The following is a 14,430-nucleotide window of genomic DNA, read 5'->3' as shown; positions in this document are numbered from 1 at the left end:
TTTGGGTTTTTTGAGTTTTGCATACTCCAGAGAGACAGAAAGCCGCTCACAGTGTAGACAGATGAGGTTCTGCTCCAACAGCAGTCTGCTGGATTTATCATCCTTTGCCTACCCAGGTGGCAGAGACCTTCCAAACACGAATGTGAAGAGAAAGGAAAACTGCTCAGAGAACAAACCTCTCCTATCAGTGATAATCTTATCATACCATGTTTCCACTAGGCAGCATGTTAGTATCAGCAGTGTTAATGATGTGATCTAACTAAAAAGAGATAGGATTGATCTTGGTAAATGTGTCTTACACACTTGGTCTTAACTGAGATCTACTTCAGAGTAAATCTATTACAGCTCTTTGCATGCTACTCACTTGTAGGTAAAGTATGGACACCTGCAGTATCAGTGAGGAGCTCTCTGTTCCTCCAGGAAGCTGGATATACACCAGTTCACCTGCTCTCCTTTCACTATTACCAGTTCATGAACATTACTTGGTGCCTCATTCAGAACAATGTAAAGAAAAAGGAGTGATTTGTTTATAAGTATTCCTGCCCAAGATTTTCACTGAGCACTTACATTGGAATGACCATTGCCTACCTCAGCCATATTACATACACTTCAAGCACTGTCCACAGGCTCATGTACCACATATATATCAGCTCTTGAACAGAACTAGCTCTGGGGTCCCCTTAGCAAGTAACAGCATCTTCTATGCCTGTTGGCTTAGCTCACTCACAGCATCGCTTTGATAGAAGATGCATCACCTCCCACCCTGCTTTTTACAGACAAGCAATGTAATGGTCTAACAGGCCTCTTCCATCCCTTAGCATTAGTAAGGAGGACTTGAATAATTGAGACAAAAGTTAATTGTGGCCAGAATCAGTCCAATCACCTTCACTAGATGCAGCTCTTTGCATTGGAGAGGAAGACTCTGTCTTCACTTTTTAAAAGAGCAGCAATATTTATCTGAAGGAATCAACGTGGACTGGGTATCTTACACCAGAGGCTCACAGAGTCTTTCCCCTTGCAAACACCTGGTGTTGTCCCCCTGTGCACTGTAAAACCAAGGGCTCCCTCTCCTCTCACCCTGCTTCCTGCTCCAGCTATGGAAAAAACACATGGTATTGGTTACTTAGTGCTAAAACTCATCTTTTCATTCCAGTATCTCCACGGCTGTACCTGCTAGCTCTTACATCTTTGCAAGAGCTTTAGCTTGCACATGACACCGTTTTGCAGCAGTGATTTGCTGCAAATACAAGGTACAGACCTGCCCTGAACACATTCACATGCTTGTACCTAGACAAGTTTGCATGTGTAAAATCTGTCATGGGCCTGGAAAAGGGGGACATGCCTGATATCTTGCACTCACATGGAGGCTCCCTTGAAACACGAGGTTGCTTAGACACACACCAGTATTCCTGCTGGACAGTAACACTTCTACTACAATAAGGAAAACTCAGAAGAAAGCTGAGTATGCTCAGTGTTTCGGGCATTGCTTATGGTCTCTTGCAATATCACAGATTACTATCCCTCCATACTTGTTAGACAAGTCTGGGAGAAAGAAGAGGGATTGCTGAAAATTGGCTTTTAAATCTGGCTTCCCCTGAGAAAGATGGTCATGCTCTGGGGTTTGTGGTATTACTTGATAAGCGGTGATTAAAACAGTAATCCCAAATTGTAATCAAAAAGCAGTCAAGGCTCTGAAATGACTTTTTACTAAGCTTTTTCCTCCTTCAAAGACAGCCCCGTATGGCAAAAGATAATAAACCCACAGATGCCGTTCCAATTTCATTTAGAAATATTTGATCCATTAATTTATAGCTTGGAAAGGCTTCTCCTCTTTTATTTGTCTTTAAACCCACAACAAAAGTGGGTCTATAGTCTAGCAGGATGGAGGAAATTCTTTCTGCAGTAGCTGGTTTGCTCTGGAAGAATACCTGATCTATTTATATGTCAGCACCATACGAAGCAGTGAAAAGGTTTCCCTTACCCAGTGAAGGGTTAGTTAAAATCAGCCTTACCCATGCTTTCCCAGCCAACACAATGTTGGGCTGGTCCATGTGCTGGTTAGCAGTGTAAAGCCTCTCCTAACTAAAATGGTTTTGAGGTTTCTGAGAAACAAAGCTGATGCTCATGAGACTTTGTGAACTGCTCTGACTTCAGAATGACCACTGCAGGATCACTGGATCATGACACCACACAGACTGGCTGTATTCAATCACTTCTGCCACAGTGGCTGCTAGGTGTTCATGTTGCCCTCATCAGATGAAAGCACAAGGCAATAGGTCATGACAGTTTGATTTTCATATAGAAAATGGTCAAACCAGCAATCAGTTTGTTTTCAACAACTATGTTTTCACAGCAAACCCATTGGCAACAGGCTAGTCCAACGCACCCTTTTTAAGATTTCACAGGTAAGTAAAATACCTCTATTAAGTTTGAAAACTTCCCATAGTTCTGGGCAATGATTTGTGATTTTTCCCTTTTACTCAGATTTTGCAAGAAAACAGAAATAAAATTCATCAAGCTGTAAAAATCAGTAGTGATGATTTGTCCTAGGGAATGGAAAAACAAGGTAAGTTTATCAAACTTAGCTGCGGAATTCACCAAGAACAGCAGGTTATATCTGCTCACAGAAGGAACTCAAACTGCTGTTTGCATGTTACAGTCTAGTCCCACACCCAAGTCTTAATTAGGGGCACACTAAGGACACTACATGGTGTTTGTTGCCTTTTCCCAAAGATGCCATTATAGCTCTAGAATTACACTTGCTTATTTTAGAGACAACTTAAAGACATCCGCTTCGTAAATGCTACTTCATGGGCTACCCTAAAACAACTTGCACCATTCCAGGTCTTGCTTTTTCTCCAAAGATCAGTTCTCTTCTAATCGTATTTCTCCACACTATGAAACACTATGATAAATGACATATCCCCACTGTATGCTCCCTAAGGCCAACGGCCTCAGGAAACAGGATGAGAGCTGCTTCTGTGGAAACACAGATCAGGATGGCCTGAGAGATGGAAGATAAAGCAGGAAGTGGAAAGCCTCCACCAGGCACCTCCCCACCCCAAAAGCCCTTGAGACCACCACCCTTTGAAATCAGGGTGAAAAGAGACACAGTAAAGCTGTCCCAGCCTGCTGACTAACCAGTGAAAAGGCTCGCCACTAGAACTTGTATGTCCTCGATCTGCAGGAGTTGATGAAAGCAAAGCTGTAACACAAACTTTTAAAAAACAGATTTTCTCTGTGATAAATATCTCCCTTCTGTTCCATTTAGCAGCTGGGTAGTGAGGATGAAGACAAAGCACGTGTTTTATCTGTGGATTAAATTAAGCCCTGGATTACAAATTGTAATTGAACACAATTATTCCAATAGCACAAAAATTTAAGATTGCCCTCATGAGGTGGAATTTGCCCCACAGAGAACCATTAACACCATCAAATTGGTTATCTGCTACTAATGCACATTCTGGCACTCTATTTTCAAGCAGCTAGAAAAACATCTTCAATTTCTTGTGGAGGAACAGAAAATCCCAAGATACCTTTGTGTTTTATGCTAGTCTATAAAACTAGCAAAGTGTAAACTCTATGAAATGGCTTTTAATCTAGCCCAAGTTTACTTCATACTGTGCGATACAACCATCTAGAACAGATGCTGTGGGTTAAGTTGCAAAATAGACAATGAAACTACAAACCTCCTCTCTTTTGATATCTGGAGAACAAACCCCAGCTGCCCTCCATAACCAAATATTTGAAATCAACAGAATACACTATTAGCAATGCTGGTCAGAGGCTGGCATTTTGCACCATAGAAGGAAAATTCCTACTCTTCTTTGGTCAGATGAGTGCTCCTGCTTACATCAGTAGGGCAAATCAGATTTGACCTACAGAAAAATTGTTCTGTGCAGGATCTGTGATAAATACAAATGCCTCTTTATCACTATCACTCAATCTCATCATTTTACACTTGTGTAATTCAATTGCATGAACAATGAAATAAGAAATTTAGGAACTGGATGTCAAAAAATCATAAAAATCAGTACTACATCACAGAGATTTATTTTTGAGCACCTAGTTCATGCCCTTTAGAGACAAGAAGGGTTCTCTGTACAACCAACAGACACTGACAAGCAGACATCAGGTGTGTTGTTAGGACATGCAACACCCTGAACATGTCTAAAGGCATCAGCTCCAAAAAGTATGCAAAATCACCATTGAGCAGTAGCCTCAAAAAACCAACATCTTGTTACATTATGGTTTACTGGACTAAAATGGTAAGTTTGCCTGCCCACTCATTGAGGTTGTACGCAGTAGCTGAGAGAGCCCCTCTGTCGTGGTGACCATGTACAAACCACAGCCAGCATAAAAAGCACAGCATGTGTCACACACTTGTGTCATTTGGCCTATACCATAAACATTTGTGGGAGCTTTACTCTGGGATTTCACCCCAGGAGTAAACTGTATGATGCGAAGCCAGGCAGTGTTCTGTATACTTGATGAATGAGCTGGGAAAGGCACCATCCAAGCTACAACAGTGCTATAACACATAATGTGGAACATTCAATCACGCTGTTCAGAGCAGTGAAAACCAAGCAATTTTGAGAAGGACATGTCACCTAAATCACTGGGGTTTTAAAAAAGTATGACATGGGTCAAAATGTCAGTGTATTGTGTGTGAAATAAGGAAAGTGAAACAATTCAAAGGCAAAACTGACTCCATTACTTTTATCTTAAGAACAGCAGGAAATATGGGGCTCATTAGAAGATTATTTCATCCACCTTCTCCAGAAAGACGGACATGAAAATATGCAGTAACCCTCAGGATGACATGGGATACTGTGGGAGCACCCAGAGCTCCAAAGCGCAATAGGGACCCAGTTTGCTAGGCAGCAAGGGACAAGAGGCTTCCTATCCTTTGCAAAGCTATGAATGATTACAGATAGAGACAGTGAAGAGTAAAAACCCTGTTCAGCATTAAGGTGAATGTAGTATTTATAGTAATAGTGGTTGCAGTACATCATCTCCCTTACTGCTAAAGTAGAAGGGAACAGTGATTCAGAAATAGGAGAGAGATGACAGCAGGAGAAGGATCTGATTATTACAGTGGAGGGGTTTGGTTTGATGGACTGGAGAAGAGGAAGCCCTCCTTAATGTGTAGAGCAATCACAAAAAAGAAGGCAACTCCATTCAGGACAGAGACATGAATAAGTGTCTCCAGGACAAAACCCAAGAACACAAAAGGTAGAATGAAACACGAGAACAGGGAACATCTAGAGGAGAATCTCAGCTATGCAAAGAGTGAAACTACACTGTGTAGGAAGACTACAAACCAAAGGGGAGGCTGAAAAGTACATTAAACAACGCTGCAGAACCTGCAGCTTCCTCGACCTACATGGCACTGACGCAGCACTGTTGGGTTAAGCTCCTTTCTGTTTTTGGGACTTCTTGGATTATTGCTTATATCTTTTTGTTTCCATTGCAATAAATACAAGAATATATTAATAATTTCAGTGTATGATGGACATTCCTGTATGGCTTCTGTAAGACACAGGCATCTCAGATGTGGACAGAAGCCTTATATACCCACATAAGACACACACACATATATATATACACTATACACAGACGTGAATAAAGGTCAGACTGTGTCATTGACCTGCATTTAGGGTCCTTCACACACATCAGGATCTTAGCACCTTAGAGACTCACAAACCTTAGTAAGAGCTCCGAACATAACAGAAGACAAACAAATAGCTGCTCAGAAGAAAGAAAGCAAGACATGACTGGCTGACAGAAAAAATCATTCAAGCAATATGCACTCTGGTTGTGGTCAGGCTTTCTTGGCATCACAGCAGAGGGCAGTTTGAAAAGTATGATTTGAAAGTAAAGTTCTATGGAGTTTTAACAGAAAGCTTTTCTAATTCACCTCAGAAATCATAGGTCCTTTTTCCCTCTATGTACGCTTTAGACTAGTTGTAACAGCAGCGCTGTGTATATATATACATATATATATATACACATAAGGCAGCTGTGTCCCCAGTTCCACCTCTCCCTGTAAACAAGTGAATTGGGGTCATGATTTGCAAAAAGAGGAAATTCTCACTCTACATTCACAAGGTAAATAATGACTCTGACCTACTGTTCTGACCCAAGATAGCGCAGGCTGTCCCCTATCCATCACCTACTCTCCTAGCATACAAAGCAGTACAATCCAGGGAGTATATTAATCATTGTCTCCTTCTGCAGTGTACAGAATATGGACTGCTCTAGTGAGTGACTACTGCTTTATAAGATAAGGTTAATCAATAAAGATAATTAAGACACTTCTGGTTAATACATCTATGTCACTGAATAAAAGCACATACAGTCCCCTGTTGAAATACAAACACTGGAATGAGTCCAACTGGTATAAAAATTACCTAACTGTATGGAATTCAAACCCTCAGTTTAACAATCCTGTGAGGTTCACTCGAACCTGAACAGTTCTGAATCTCAGAGGAAATCCCATACGATCTCATTTCCTGCAGTCTGAGCCACAAGATTAAACCTCTGGGTTTACCTGGACCCATCCTGATTTAATATATCTTTGAGCAATCTGTGGCAGGGGTCAGTCTGTGAATCCCACAAAGCTGGTATCTGATATCTTGGCACAATTGCCTGGGAGAAAACCCAGCTCCTTATAAGACTGGAGCCTTCTTCAGTATTCTTGAACAACAGCAAAACTGGAGGTTTATCACCTCAACCCATAATCTCTGCCTGCTCCAGGCTTCTTGTAACGCAAAGGGAGATTTAAAGCAGGGGCAAGTCTGTCCAGAGCACAAACAAACCCGAAGGGGCCCACATCGCTCCCTCAGGAGAAGTCCTTCTTTCCAATTGCTTCTGGGGCACCTATAGCTTTTATTTTTAACACCTGAGTGCCAGGCAGTTTGTCTCAGCTCACCTCTCAGCTGTGAACAGGGAGGGCAAGGCAAACCTCTCCAGCTAACAAGGAGAAACCCATAGAGATGGACAACCAGCAGATCATCTAGCTAATCTCCACTTGTCCCACTTTAACTGAAGCTTTTCACAAACAAGTATCGATCCATTGTTCGGTCACAAATCCTCCAGTAATTCTCTGCAAAAAGCAGCTCTTCTCTTCAGGAGGAGAGGGGAAGCTTTCATTTAACCTACAGAGAGAGAAGTTGAAACGTAAACCTTTCTGCAGCACCAGCAGCCACACAGAAACTTTGCTTCTGCCCACAGACCATGGTTTGTCACAGTCACTAGGAAGTATCTTTTGCTTCCCCTTCCCCTGGGTAACAGCACATCCTCAGATGGGATGCGGACACCAATTTTACTTGTCTCATAGTTGTGTTATTGAATACATTCTGCCCAACATGCAGCCACATTGGCAGTGGCTGCTCAGGGTTCCAGGGGTGGTTTGTCACTGCCTGGGAAAATATCTAAGGTTACATTTTCAGAAACAAGAGGTAGTACCAGCTTTAATGGAAGCGGGGGAGAAACCACCACAAAACCAACCAGAACCCAGCAAAAACCCTTGCCAGAGAAAGCTTTCATGGGGACGACTACAGAAATAACAAGTGTTAGGCTGTGGGTACAATTGTATAATAACAACAAAATGATGATCACAGCCCAGTAGAAACATTCAGAGAACTTTAAGAACCAAGAGCCTGAAACAATGGGAAGAAAACAAGCAGAGCTGGGCCACCAAGCCCTTTTGATGGAAACCACACTAAGATGTTCTACGTCACTACAGATCTGCACTAGCAGTTCTCCTGTTCAATGAGAATGGGGCTGAAGAAGCCCAGGCAGGACAGTGCCTGGAGTTCATCATCACAACACTGTATAAACAGGAGAAGGGAAGGTGGGAAATGAACTCAACCCCTCTCTTCTATTTCATTAAACAAAATTAATTATTGGGGAGGGAAGGGGGAAATGACACTGCCATTTTCTTGCAGATCCCTTAAGAAATTAAACTTATTCATTATCTGCTCTCGACTAAGAGGAACTTATAAGACCTCTGCCACCTTCTGAAATTCAACCTGTATTAGCAGGTGGATCCCTCAGCAAAACATCCAGGTGTTCAAACAGGGCTTGTGGGTGAGACTGTATTGGCTGCAGTACAAAAAGAGAAAGCAGATACCATCATCTGATCCTGAAGACAATGAATTCAGTATTTTTTCAGGTGAATGGGCATTTACAGTGCAGAGAATAGGGAGAGAAATGCTCTGTTCCTGCAATTTCTAGTATACCTTTTTTGTTACTCATTCTGACTCCAGATTCTGAGGTCAGAAACAAGTTCACTACCATCAAAATGCCACATCTACCCAAGATCATTCCATACCCTCATGTCACCCTGAAAAGTAGTTTAATTGTTTTCATTATCCTTGGAGTTTTATTATTCTCATTATCTGTGTGCCTTTATTATCCTAAATATTGATCTTTCCTTCTAATTAAGCCTATAATTAAGATAGGAAGATGTTGAGATTGCCTGTAACAAATGGCAACCCAGAGAGCATAAACTGAACTAACCCCTCGGTGCCATGCAGGGAGATGGAATCAAACATCTGGAAAACTCCTAAACCTCTGAATTTGATTTCCAGAATGTGAGAATCTGAATTTTATGTTAGTTGTAGTTCCTACATACAACAAGGACCAACCCATTGCCAGCTTACCAACACAGGCAGCAAGGGCTTTGCAAGGAGAGCACTTTATTCTGTGTCTGAGCTGAACGCTACACAACGCTCTCCTGGGCCCAGGACCAATGTGTGTGCAAAGATCAGCAAACAAATTATTCTCTTCCACATCTTATTCTATTGTTCTGCTTCAGTACTTAAGAAGTTATCATGGCATGTCAGATTTCATTTGGAAAATCTATTCTGCATGGATTCATCTATAATTTGCATGTGCTTTGCTTGCTTTTCACAGCACTTCTCATGTAGCAGGCATCTGTAGTAAAGCAAGGACGTACATAGTAACAAATAACAATTAGCTGTCTTTCTGTTCAAATTTGGTCTGTTTCCACTGATCCAAGACTTTATTTCTAGACAGCAGTGGAGGAAATGCTGAACTCGCAGCATTGATATGTTTTGTAAACCTTAGAAAAACCTAAGTAAGGTATAAATACAGACTATTCACAATTCTGTGGCAAACACATGATTAAGTTTTTGTGATGCACAATAATACTTTTCTATTTATTTCAAAGGCCCTGTTAAATCTTTATGCAATAAAGCAGATTGAGGTGATGATGCCACAGAGTAAACAACTGGGCTTCTTTAACAAATCCCTTTACTAAATTACATCACATGTAAATGATGTTTTAAATGCTTCTCCTTAAATTACTTGAGGTTACATTCCAGGCTGGTGTCTGGCTCTTCATACAAGGAATGGAATTACATAGACAAACCTAGAAACAGAATTCAGGGTAATGAACTTTATAGTAGAGTGGGTACAGGAACACTGAAAACAGTTCAAACTAACACAGAGGCTCCTGTCTCTCATTTTCTAATGCACATTTGTGATTTTGGACAAAGGAATGTGGGCCTTCAGAAATCAAAGTCCTACTTGAGTGTTTTCCATCCCATGGGGGAACAAAAGGTGGATCTTTTGCAGCAGCCTGAGTGAGCAGTGCTACGGTGACCAAATGAAGCAAATCCATCCTTATAGACAGCAGAAACTGGTAACTGGTTTTACCTTCTTCAAGTTTTCTGATTAGCAAAAAGCAGCATTGCCACAGCTGCTGCAGCACAGTGGCCTTTGCTGGCCTTCATGGGGGACTTTCAGAACTGCATTATTATTTCTCGAGCAAAACACACTACAAAGTCCTATTAATACCACAGTATCTAAAATTCTGACAGCCCCAATGTCTTAATTTTTAACATATGCAAAATCACTTGGAGATGAAGAAGAAACAAGTATCAAGCTGAGTTTTGCTGACAAAATATTATCATGACACCTGAAGAAGTACAAATGGTCATTTAATTTCTGAGGAGGTTCATTCCAAGCATCTCAGCAAGAGCTAAAGGAATCTGTGACTTCAATGCTATAGCATGTCTCAAGGAACAGCAGCCTGGCCAGACACTACTGCTTTGCATCCTCCAGTTCACATTCACATCCAGCTGACTGCACACAAACTGTACACTGGGAAATTCCAAGGAGCCTTCTGCATTGTAACTGCTTTGTCACCTACCCAAGTAGCTCTGTGCTGCCCATCTGACATGACTGTCAATTAATTTTTAAGCTAGATTCTTCAAAGCAGATGCACAGCTTCAAAACCTCCTTTGTACCACATACGGAGAAGCCATCTGATTTGTTGCTGCTCCAGCATGAGAGTCACTCAGCTCCTTCGTTCAAGGTCTACTGAATGCCAAGACAAAATGAACTTGGTGATAGAAGAGGGAGAAAGTTCACATTTGCTTTCCATTCTGCCGTGACTAAGAGAATGAATAGGTAATAGATGCTTGTTCTTAAGTACCACATAATATTAAGAAGTGAATGTAGAAGACAAGTGTAGCTGAATGGATGAATCAGTCACCAGCATGTTCCTTTATCTTTCATTAAGAAGCCTGAAGTGCCTACTCTCTCCTAAGGCCATCTGTGCACCAACAACAGCTCTCTAGGAAAGAGCAGCACATTTACTTGCCACTCTGCTTGCTTGCTTCAGTTTTGCTCTCCATCTGCATTGGGCAGGTAAATGAAAGCTGAGCTATCCACTAGATTTAGAAAGATGGTACAATCATCACTTCCATGGGTTTTACTGTGTGTGCCCAGCCACAGAGCAAAACTGGAAAGTGTATTTCTCACATTACTTTTAGATTTGATGTGCCCATTGTCACTAAAAAGCCATGAAGAACATTCAGAAGAGCTCTCTTATTGCAAGTAAAAGGAAAACCTGACTCAAAATCCTGGGTATCACAAGTCTATCAGCAGCTTCAGCATGTGACAGTTAGGTGAGGTCGCCTTCTCCCTGCATCATGCTTGCTCAGTCAGGCATATGTAATGCTCACTTCACCCTTACTGTCTCTCATTTATCAGAATAAGCCTTTCAGTACAGTGACCATGCTATTAAATGACCCTATGGTGCCCACAGCATGAACGGAAGTCTGCATTTGTTACTGTACAAGAAACATGAGGAAATATAAAATGATCATGAAGGGACATCAGGCAAAAGAACACTATTCAGATATTTTAAAGTTATTATCTTAAATCTATAATATCTTCCAAGCTCATATAGGTATTTATATTGGCAAATCTCTCCTCTGGATATAGATTAGAGTAACACATCTAGACCCCTCTATACCTCATTATAGTCCATGCCAAGCTTCACGTCTTTGACAGAACATGTACAACACATCCAAAATAATCCTGTCTAGATAACAATGTTTGTCAGTGGCCTTAAGCCATTCACATGAGCAAATGGTCATAACCTGACAAGGCTCCCCAGACAGTGAAATGAAGTCTTAATAACAAACCTAAGATATAAGTCTTCTGATAAGCTGAAGGATAACACAAAAGCCACACTGCTGCTGTCAAAACAGCATTGCTCTGAGAAACCTCCAGCGTGAAAACATGAGTCATGTTGGCTTCCACTTGCAGAAAGCATCCTGGGCAATTTGGGATCTGCTAAGACTACAAATCACCCTTCAGATGCGGTGCTGCTGGTGCTTCAGGAGAAGACTTCAAAGGAAACCCTGTACCTACAGGCCTATTTTCTTCTCTTTTGGTGTTATTAGTACATTGTTTAGACCAATTAAAATATCTGCTCTGCATAGACAAGGGTCTTCTGCTTTACTGAACTGCTCCCATGCTGCACTAAGAACTTGTATTTGCCCAAGTTTTATATATTTCAGAAAGGCATTAGGCTGCAGCTAAAGAATGTTGGAGATGGGAAGCCATCACTTCCTTCTGGACCTTGTGAAACCCTGGGTCTCTGCCTTGTGCAGTCACCCCCAGTGTTAATGCTGCCTCAGGATATGTTATGGAATTCAACAGATGAACCTACTCTTTATTTTGTCTACTGAACACACGGGGCCCTTTTCAGTGCCCTCAGATGTGTATACCACCCTATGGGACTGCAATACCCTCTCTGTCTTGCTCCAGTTTCAGTACCTTTGCCACTAAGGAGCCATTCTGATATCAAAGGTAAGTCCACAAAGGTTAGATCACACCAACAGGAAGCACACAAGACAGTATACTTTACCATGATTACTACCCCAACAAGCTGAAAAGGAAACTGTTATTGAGTAGATATTAATCTGCACAGACAAGAAATTGGCAGTTTGTTAGTCTGGTCACCTAAAGACATAGCAAAGCCTCAACAAGGAAACCTAATTGTAGCATGATTAATGCCAGTCGTTTACTCTTTGCCAATCTTCTCCTTCTCCCTCACTTCCAATGATGGCTTTTTTCCACCCTGGCATCTATAACATAGTCAATGCTGTGTGGCTAAAAGGCAGAAGCAGAAATGAAAGGATGTGTGAATAATGCCAGATGGAAACAGAAGAACGCAGGGTATAAGTTATCTATGGAATGGAGATGATTATGGGCAGTGCAATTAGCAATCTGTGTAGCTGCTGTACTATGACTCCCCAGGTCAGAACGCACCCATATTGCTTCAGAGTTGAAAGCACTTCTTCGCTATTGCAAGAGGTTACAAAGCAGAACACCTCCAAATAAGCCAGCCCCAAAACCATGTATCAGTTAGTGAGGGACACAAAAGGAACCGACTGCAGTGTTGAGGTTACTACCGTAAAGATTACAGCAGGAAAACTGACCCACACCTACCTTCAGTCAAATATTTTTCCTTTCAATGTTGGGGGTGCAGGAACACTACACTCACTGCAGGGAAAAGATTCCTTTAATTCAAACCAAAGTAAGTGAGTTATAACACTGCACATTATTGTTTTCCACATCTTTGCACACTTAAGTCCATTTCCATTGCTTCACTCGTGGCCAGAAGCTGCTCTCTCTGCAAACAGCCCTATAGAGATCAAGGGGTGGAATTCCCACCTTTGCTGAGCAGGAATGGGAGAGAATACCATATCAAGGAGGCCAGAGAAAGAAACACAGGAGGATTTAATTCTTCAGGACCAATGCACCAAATTGATTTTTACACTACTCTGAGAGCATTAGCTTGGGCCTGACGTTTTTCATTGAGGCCTTGGACCAGCAAGTCCGTGATAAAAAGCTGAAGTACTGATGGGATTATTGACCCCTCTGAAGTAAGGCAAGAGTGTTCCTGAACTGGCAAAACCACCCCAAAAACCCAAACCACCCAACACCACAAAAACCCCCAAACAACTAAACAAGAAAGCCATCAGAAGAACCACACTGAGGCAGCTGGGCTGGGAGAGGGGATGAAATCTGTTTTACCTGCAGCACTTTCATTTCTCATCTTCAGGTTTTAAATGCACAAAAGTCTCAGAGGAACACTCCTCATTCCCTGTATCTGTTCTCTCTGAATGTGGCTGTGTGGTTCTTCCTTTAAAACAATTTAATATATTCTTAACATGAAACATTTAATGCCTGTTGCAGAAATGTGTAATAAAATTCAGCCCCGTGGCTCTTTTACTGTCAAGCTAAATGGGATCCATTTGAAACAAACGTGCAGCTTTAAAATTTCTTCATCTGAATGTTCCAGTGTTTGAAGGGAACAATTCTCTTCTCCCATCACCCACAGATCAACAGGGATTTAGAGGAGCAGTAGGAGGGAATATTTCAGCTTTGGTTTTGCTTTGCCAGCCCAGGGGTTCGGATGGCAGAGCTGTACCCAACTGCACTGATAAAAATGAATCCTTCCTTAGAGGCATTGATCTGTGTATTAGGAGTATACACAAACAGAAGGAGAAATGCAGCCCCAGACATTTTCAGAGGAAGGAAACAAAACAACTGGGATACGGTACAAGGGATAACCTAGATGGCACATCTCTCAGGTCTAGTTTACTACCATGTACAAACATAAAGGTATTCTTAGTAGTTGAAAGGGATCCTCTACACCACCACTGAGAACCCAGCTGAAGCAGACATTTAATGAGCAAGCCACAAACGGCTGGAGAATAGAGGCCCATCTGAACCACTGAAAGCTGCCTGGCTTTACTGTCTACACTTAGCATTGATGACTTCAGATTAAGCCCTAGACTGATCCCACAGACTGAACACCCTTTAGCAGTCGGAGCTCATCTTCCAGTTCAGTTCCACGTGAAGTACAGTATATGGGAATGGTTAGGAGATTTACTTCAAATGTATCTTCCTGACCCAGCCTAAAACAGTAATGTAGATGCTGCCATAAACACCCAAGAATATCAGGTTGAACACTGTGCTGCCATTAGTCACTTTCCTAACAAGCCAGTTGCAATTCTTACTAGCTCCAAAGTGAGCAAGCTTTGTTGATATTAGTGTTACGCAGGAGTCAACAAACTGTTTATTATTACAGATAAC

The sequence above is a fragment of the Melopsittacus undulatus genome, chromosome 12 (genome assembly GCF_012275295.1).
Source record: "Melopsittacus undulatus isolate bMelUnd1 chromosome 12, bMelUnd1.mat.Z, whole genome shotgun sequence".
Classification (NCBI taxonomy): Eukaryota; Metazoa; Chordata; class Aves; order Psittaciformes; family Psittaculidae; genus Melopsittacus; species Melopsittacus undulatus.
This window is presented reverse-complemented; position numbering follows the sequence as displayed.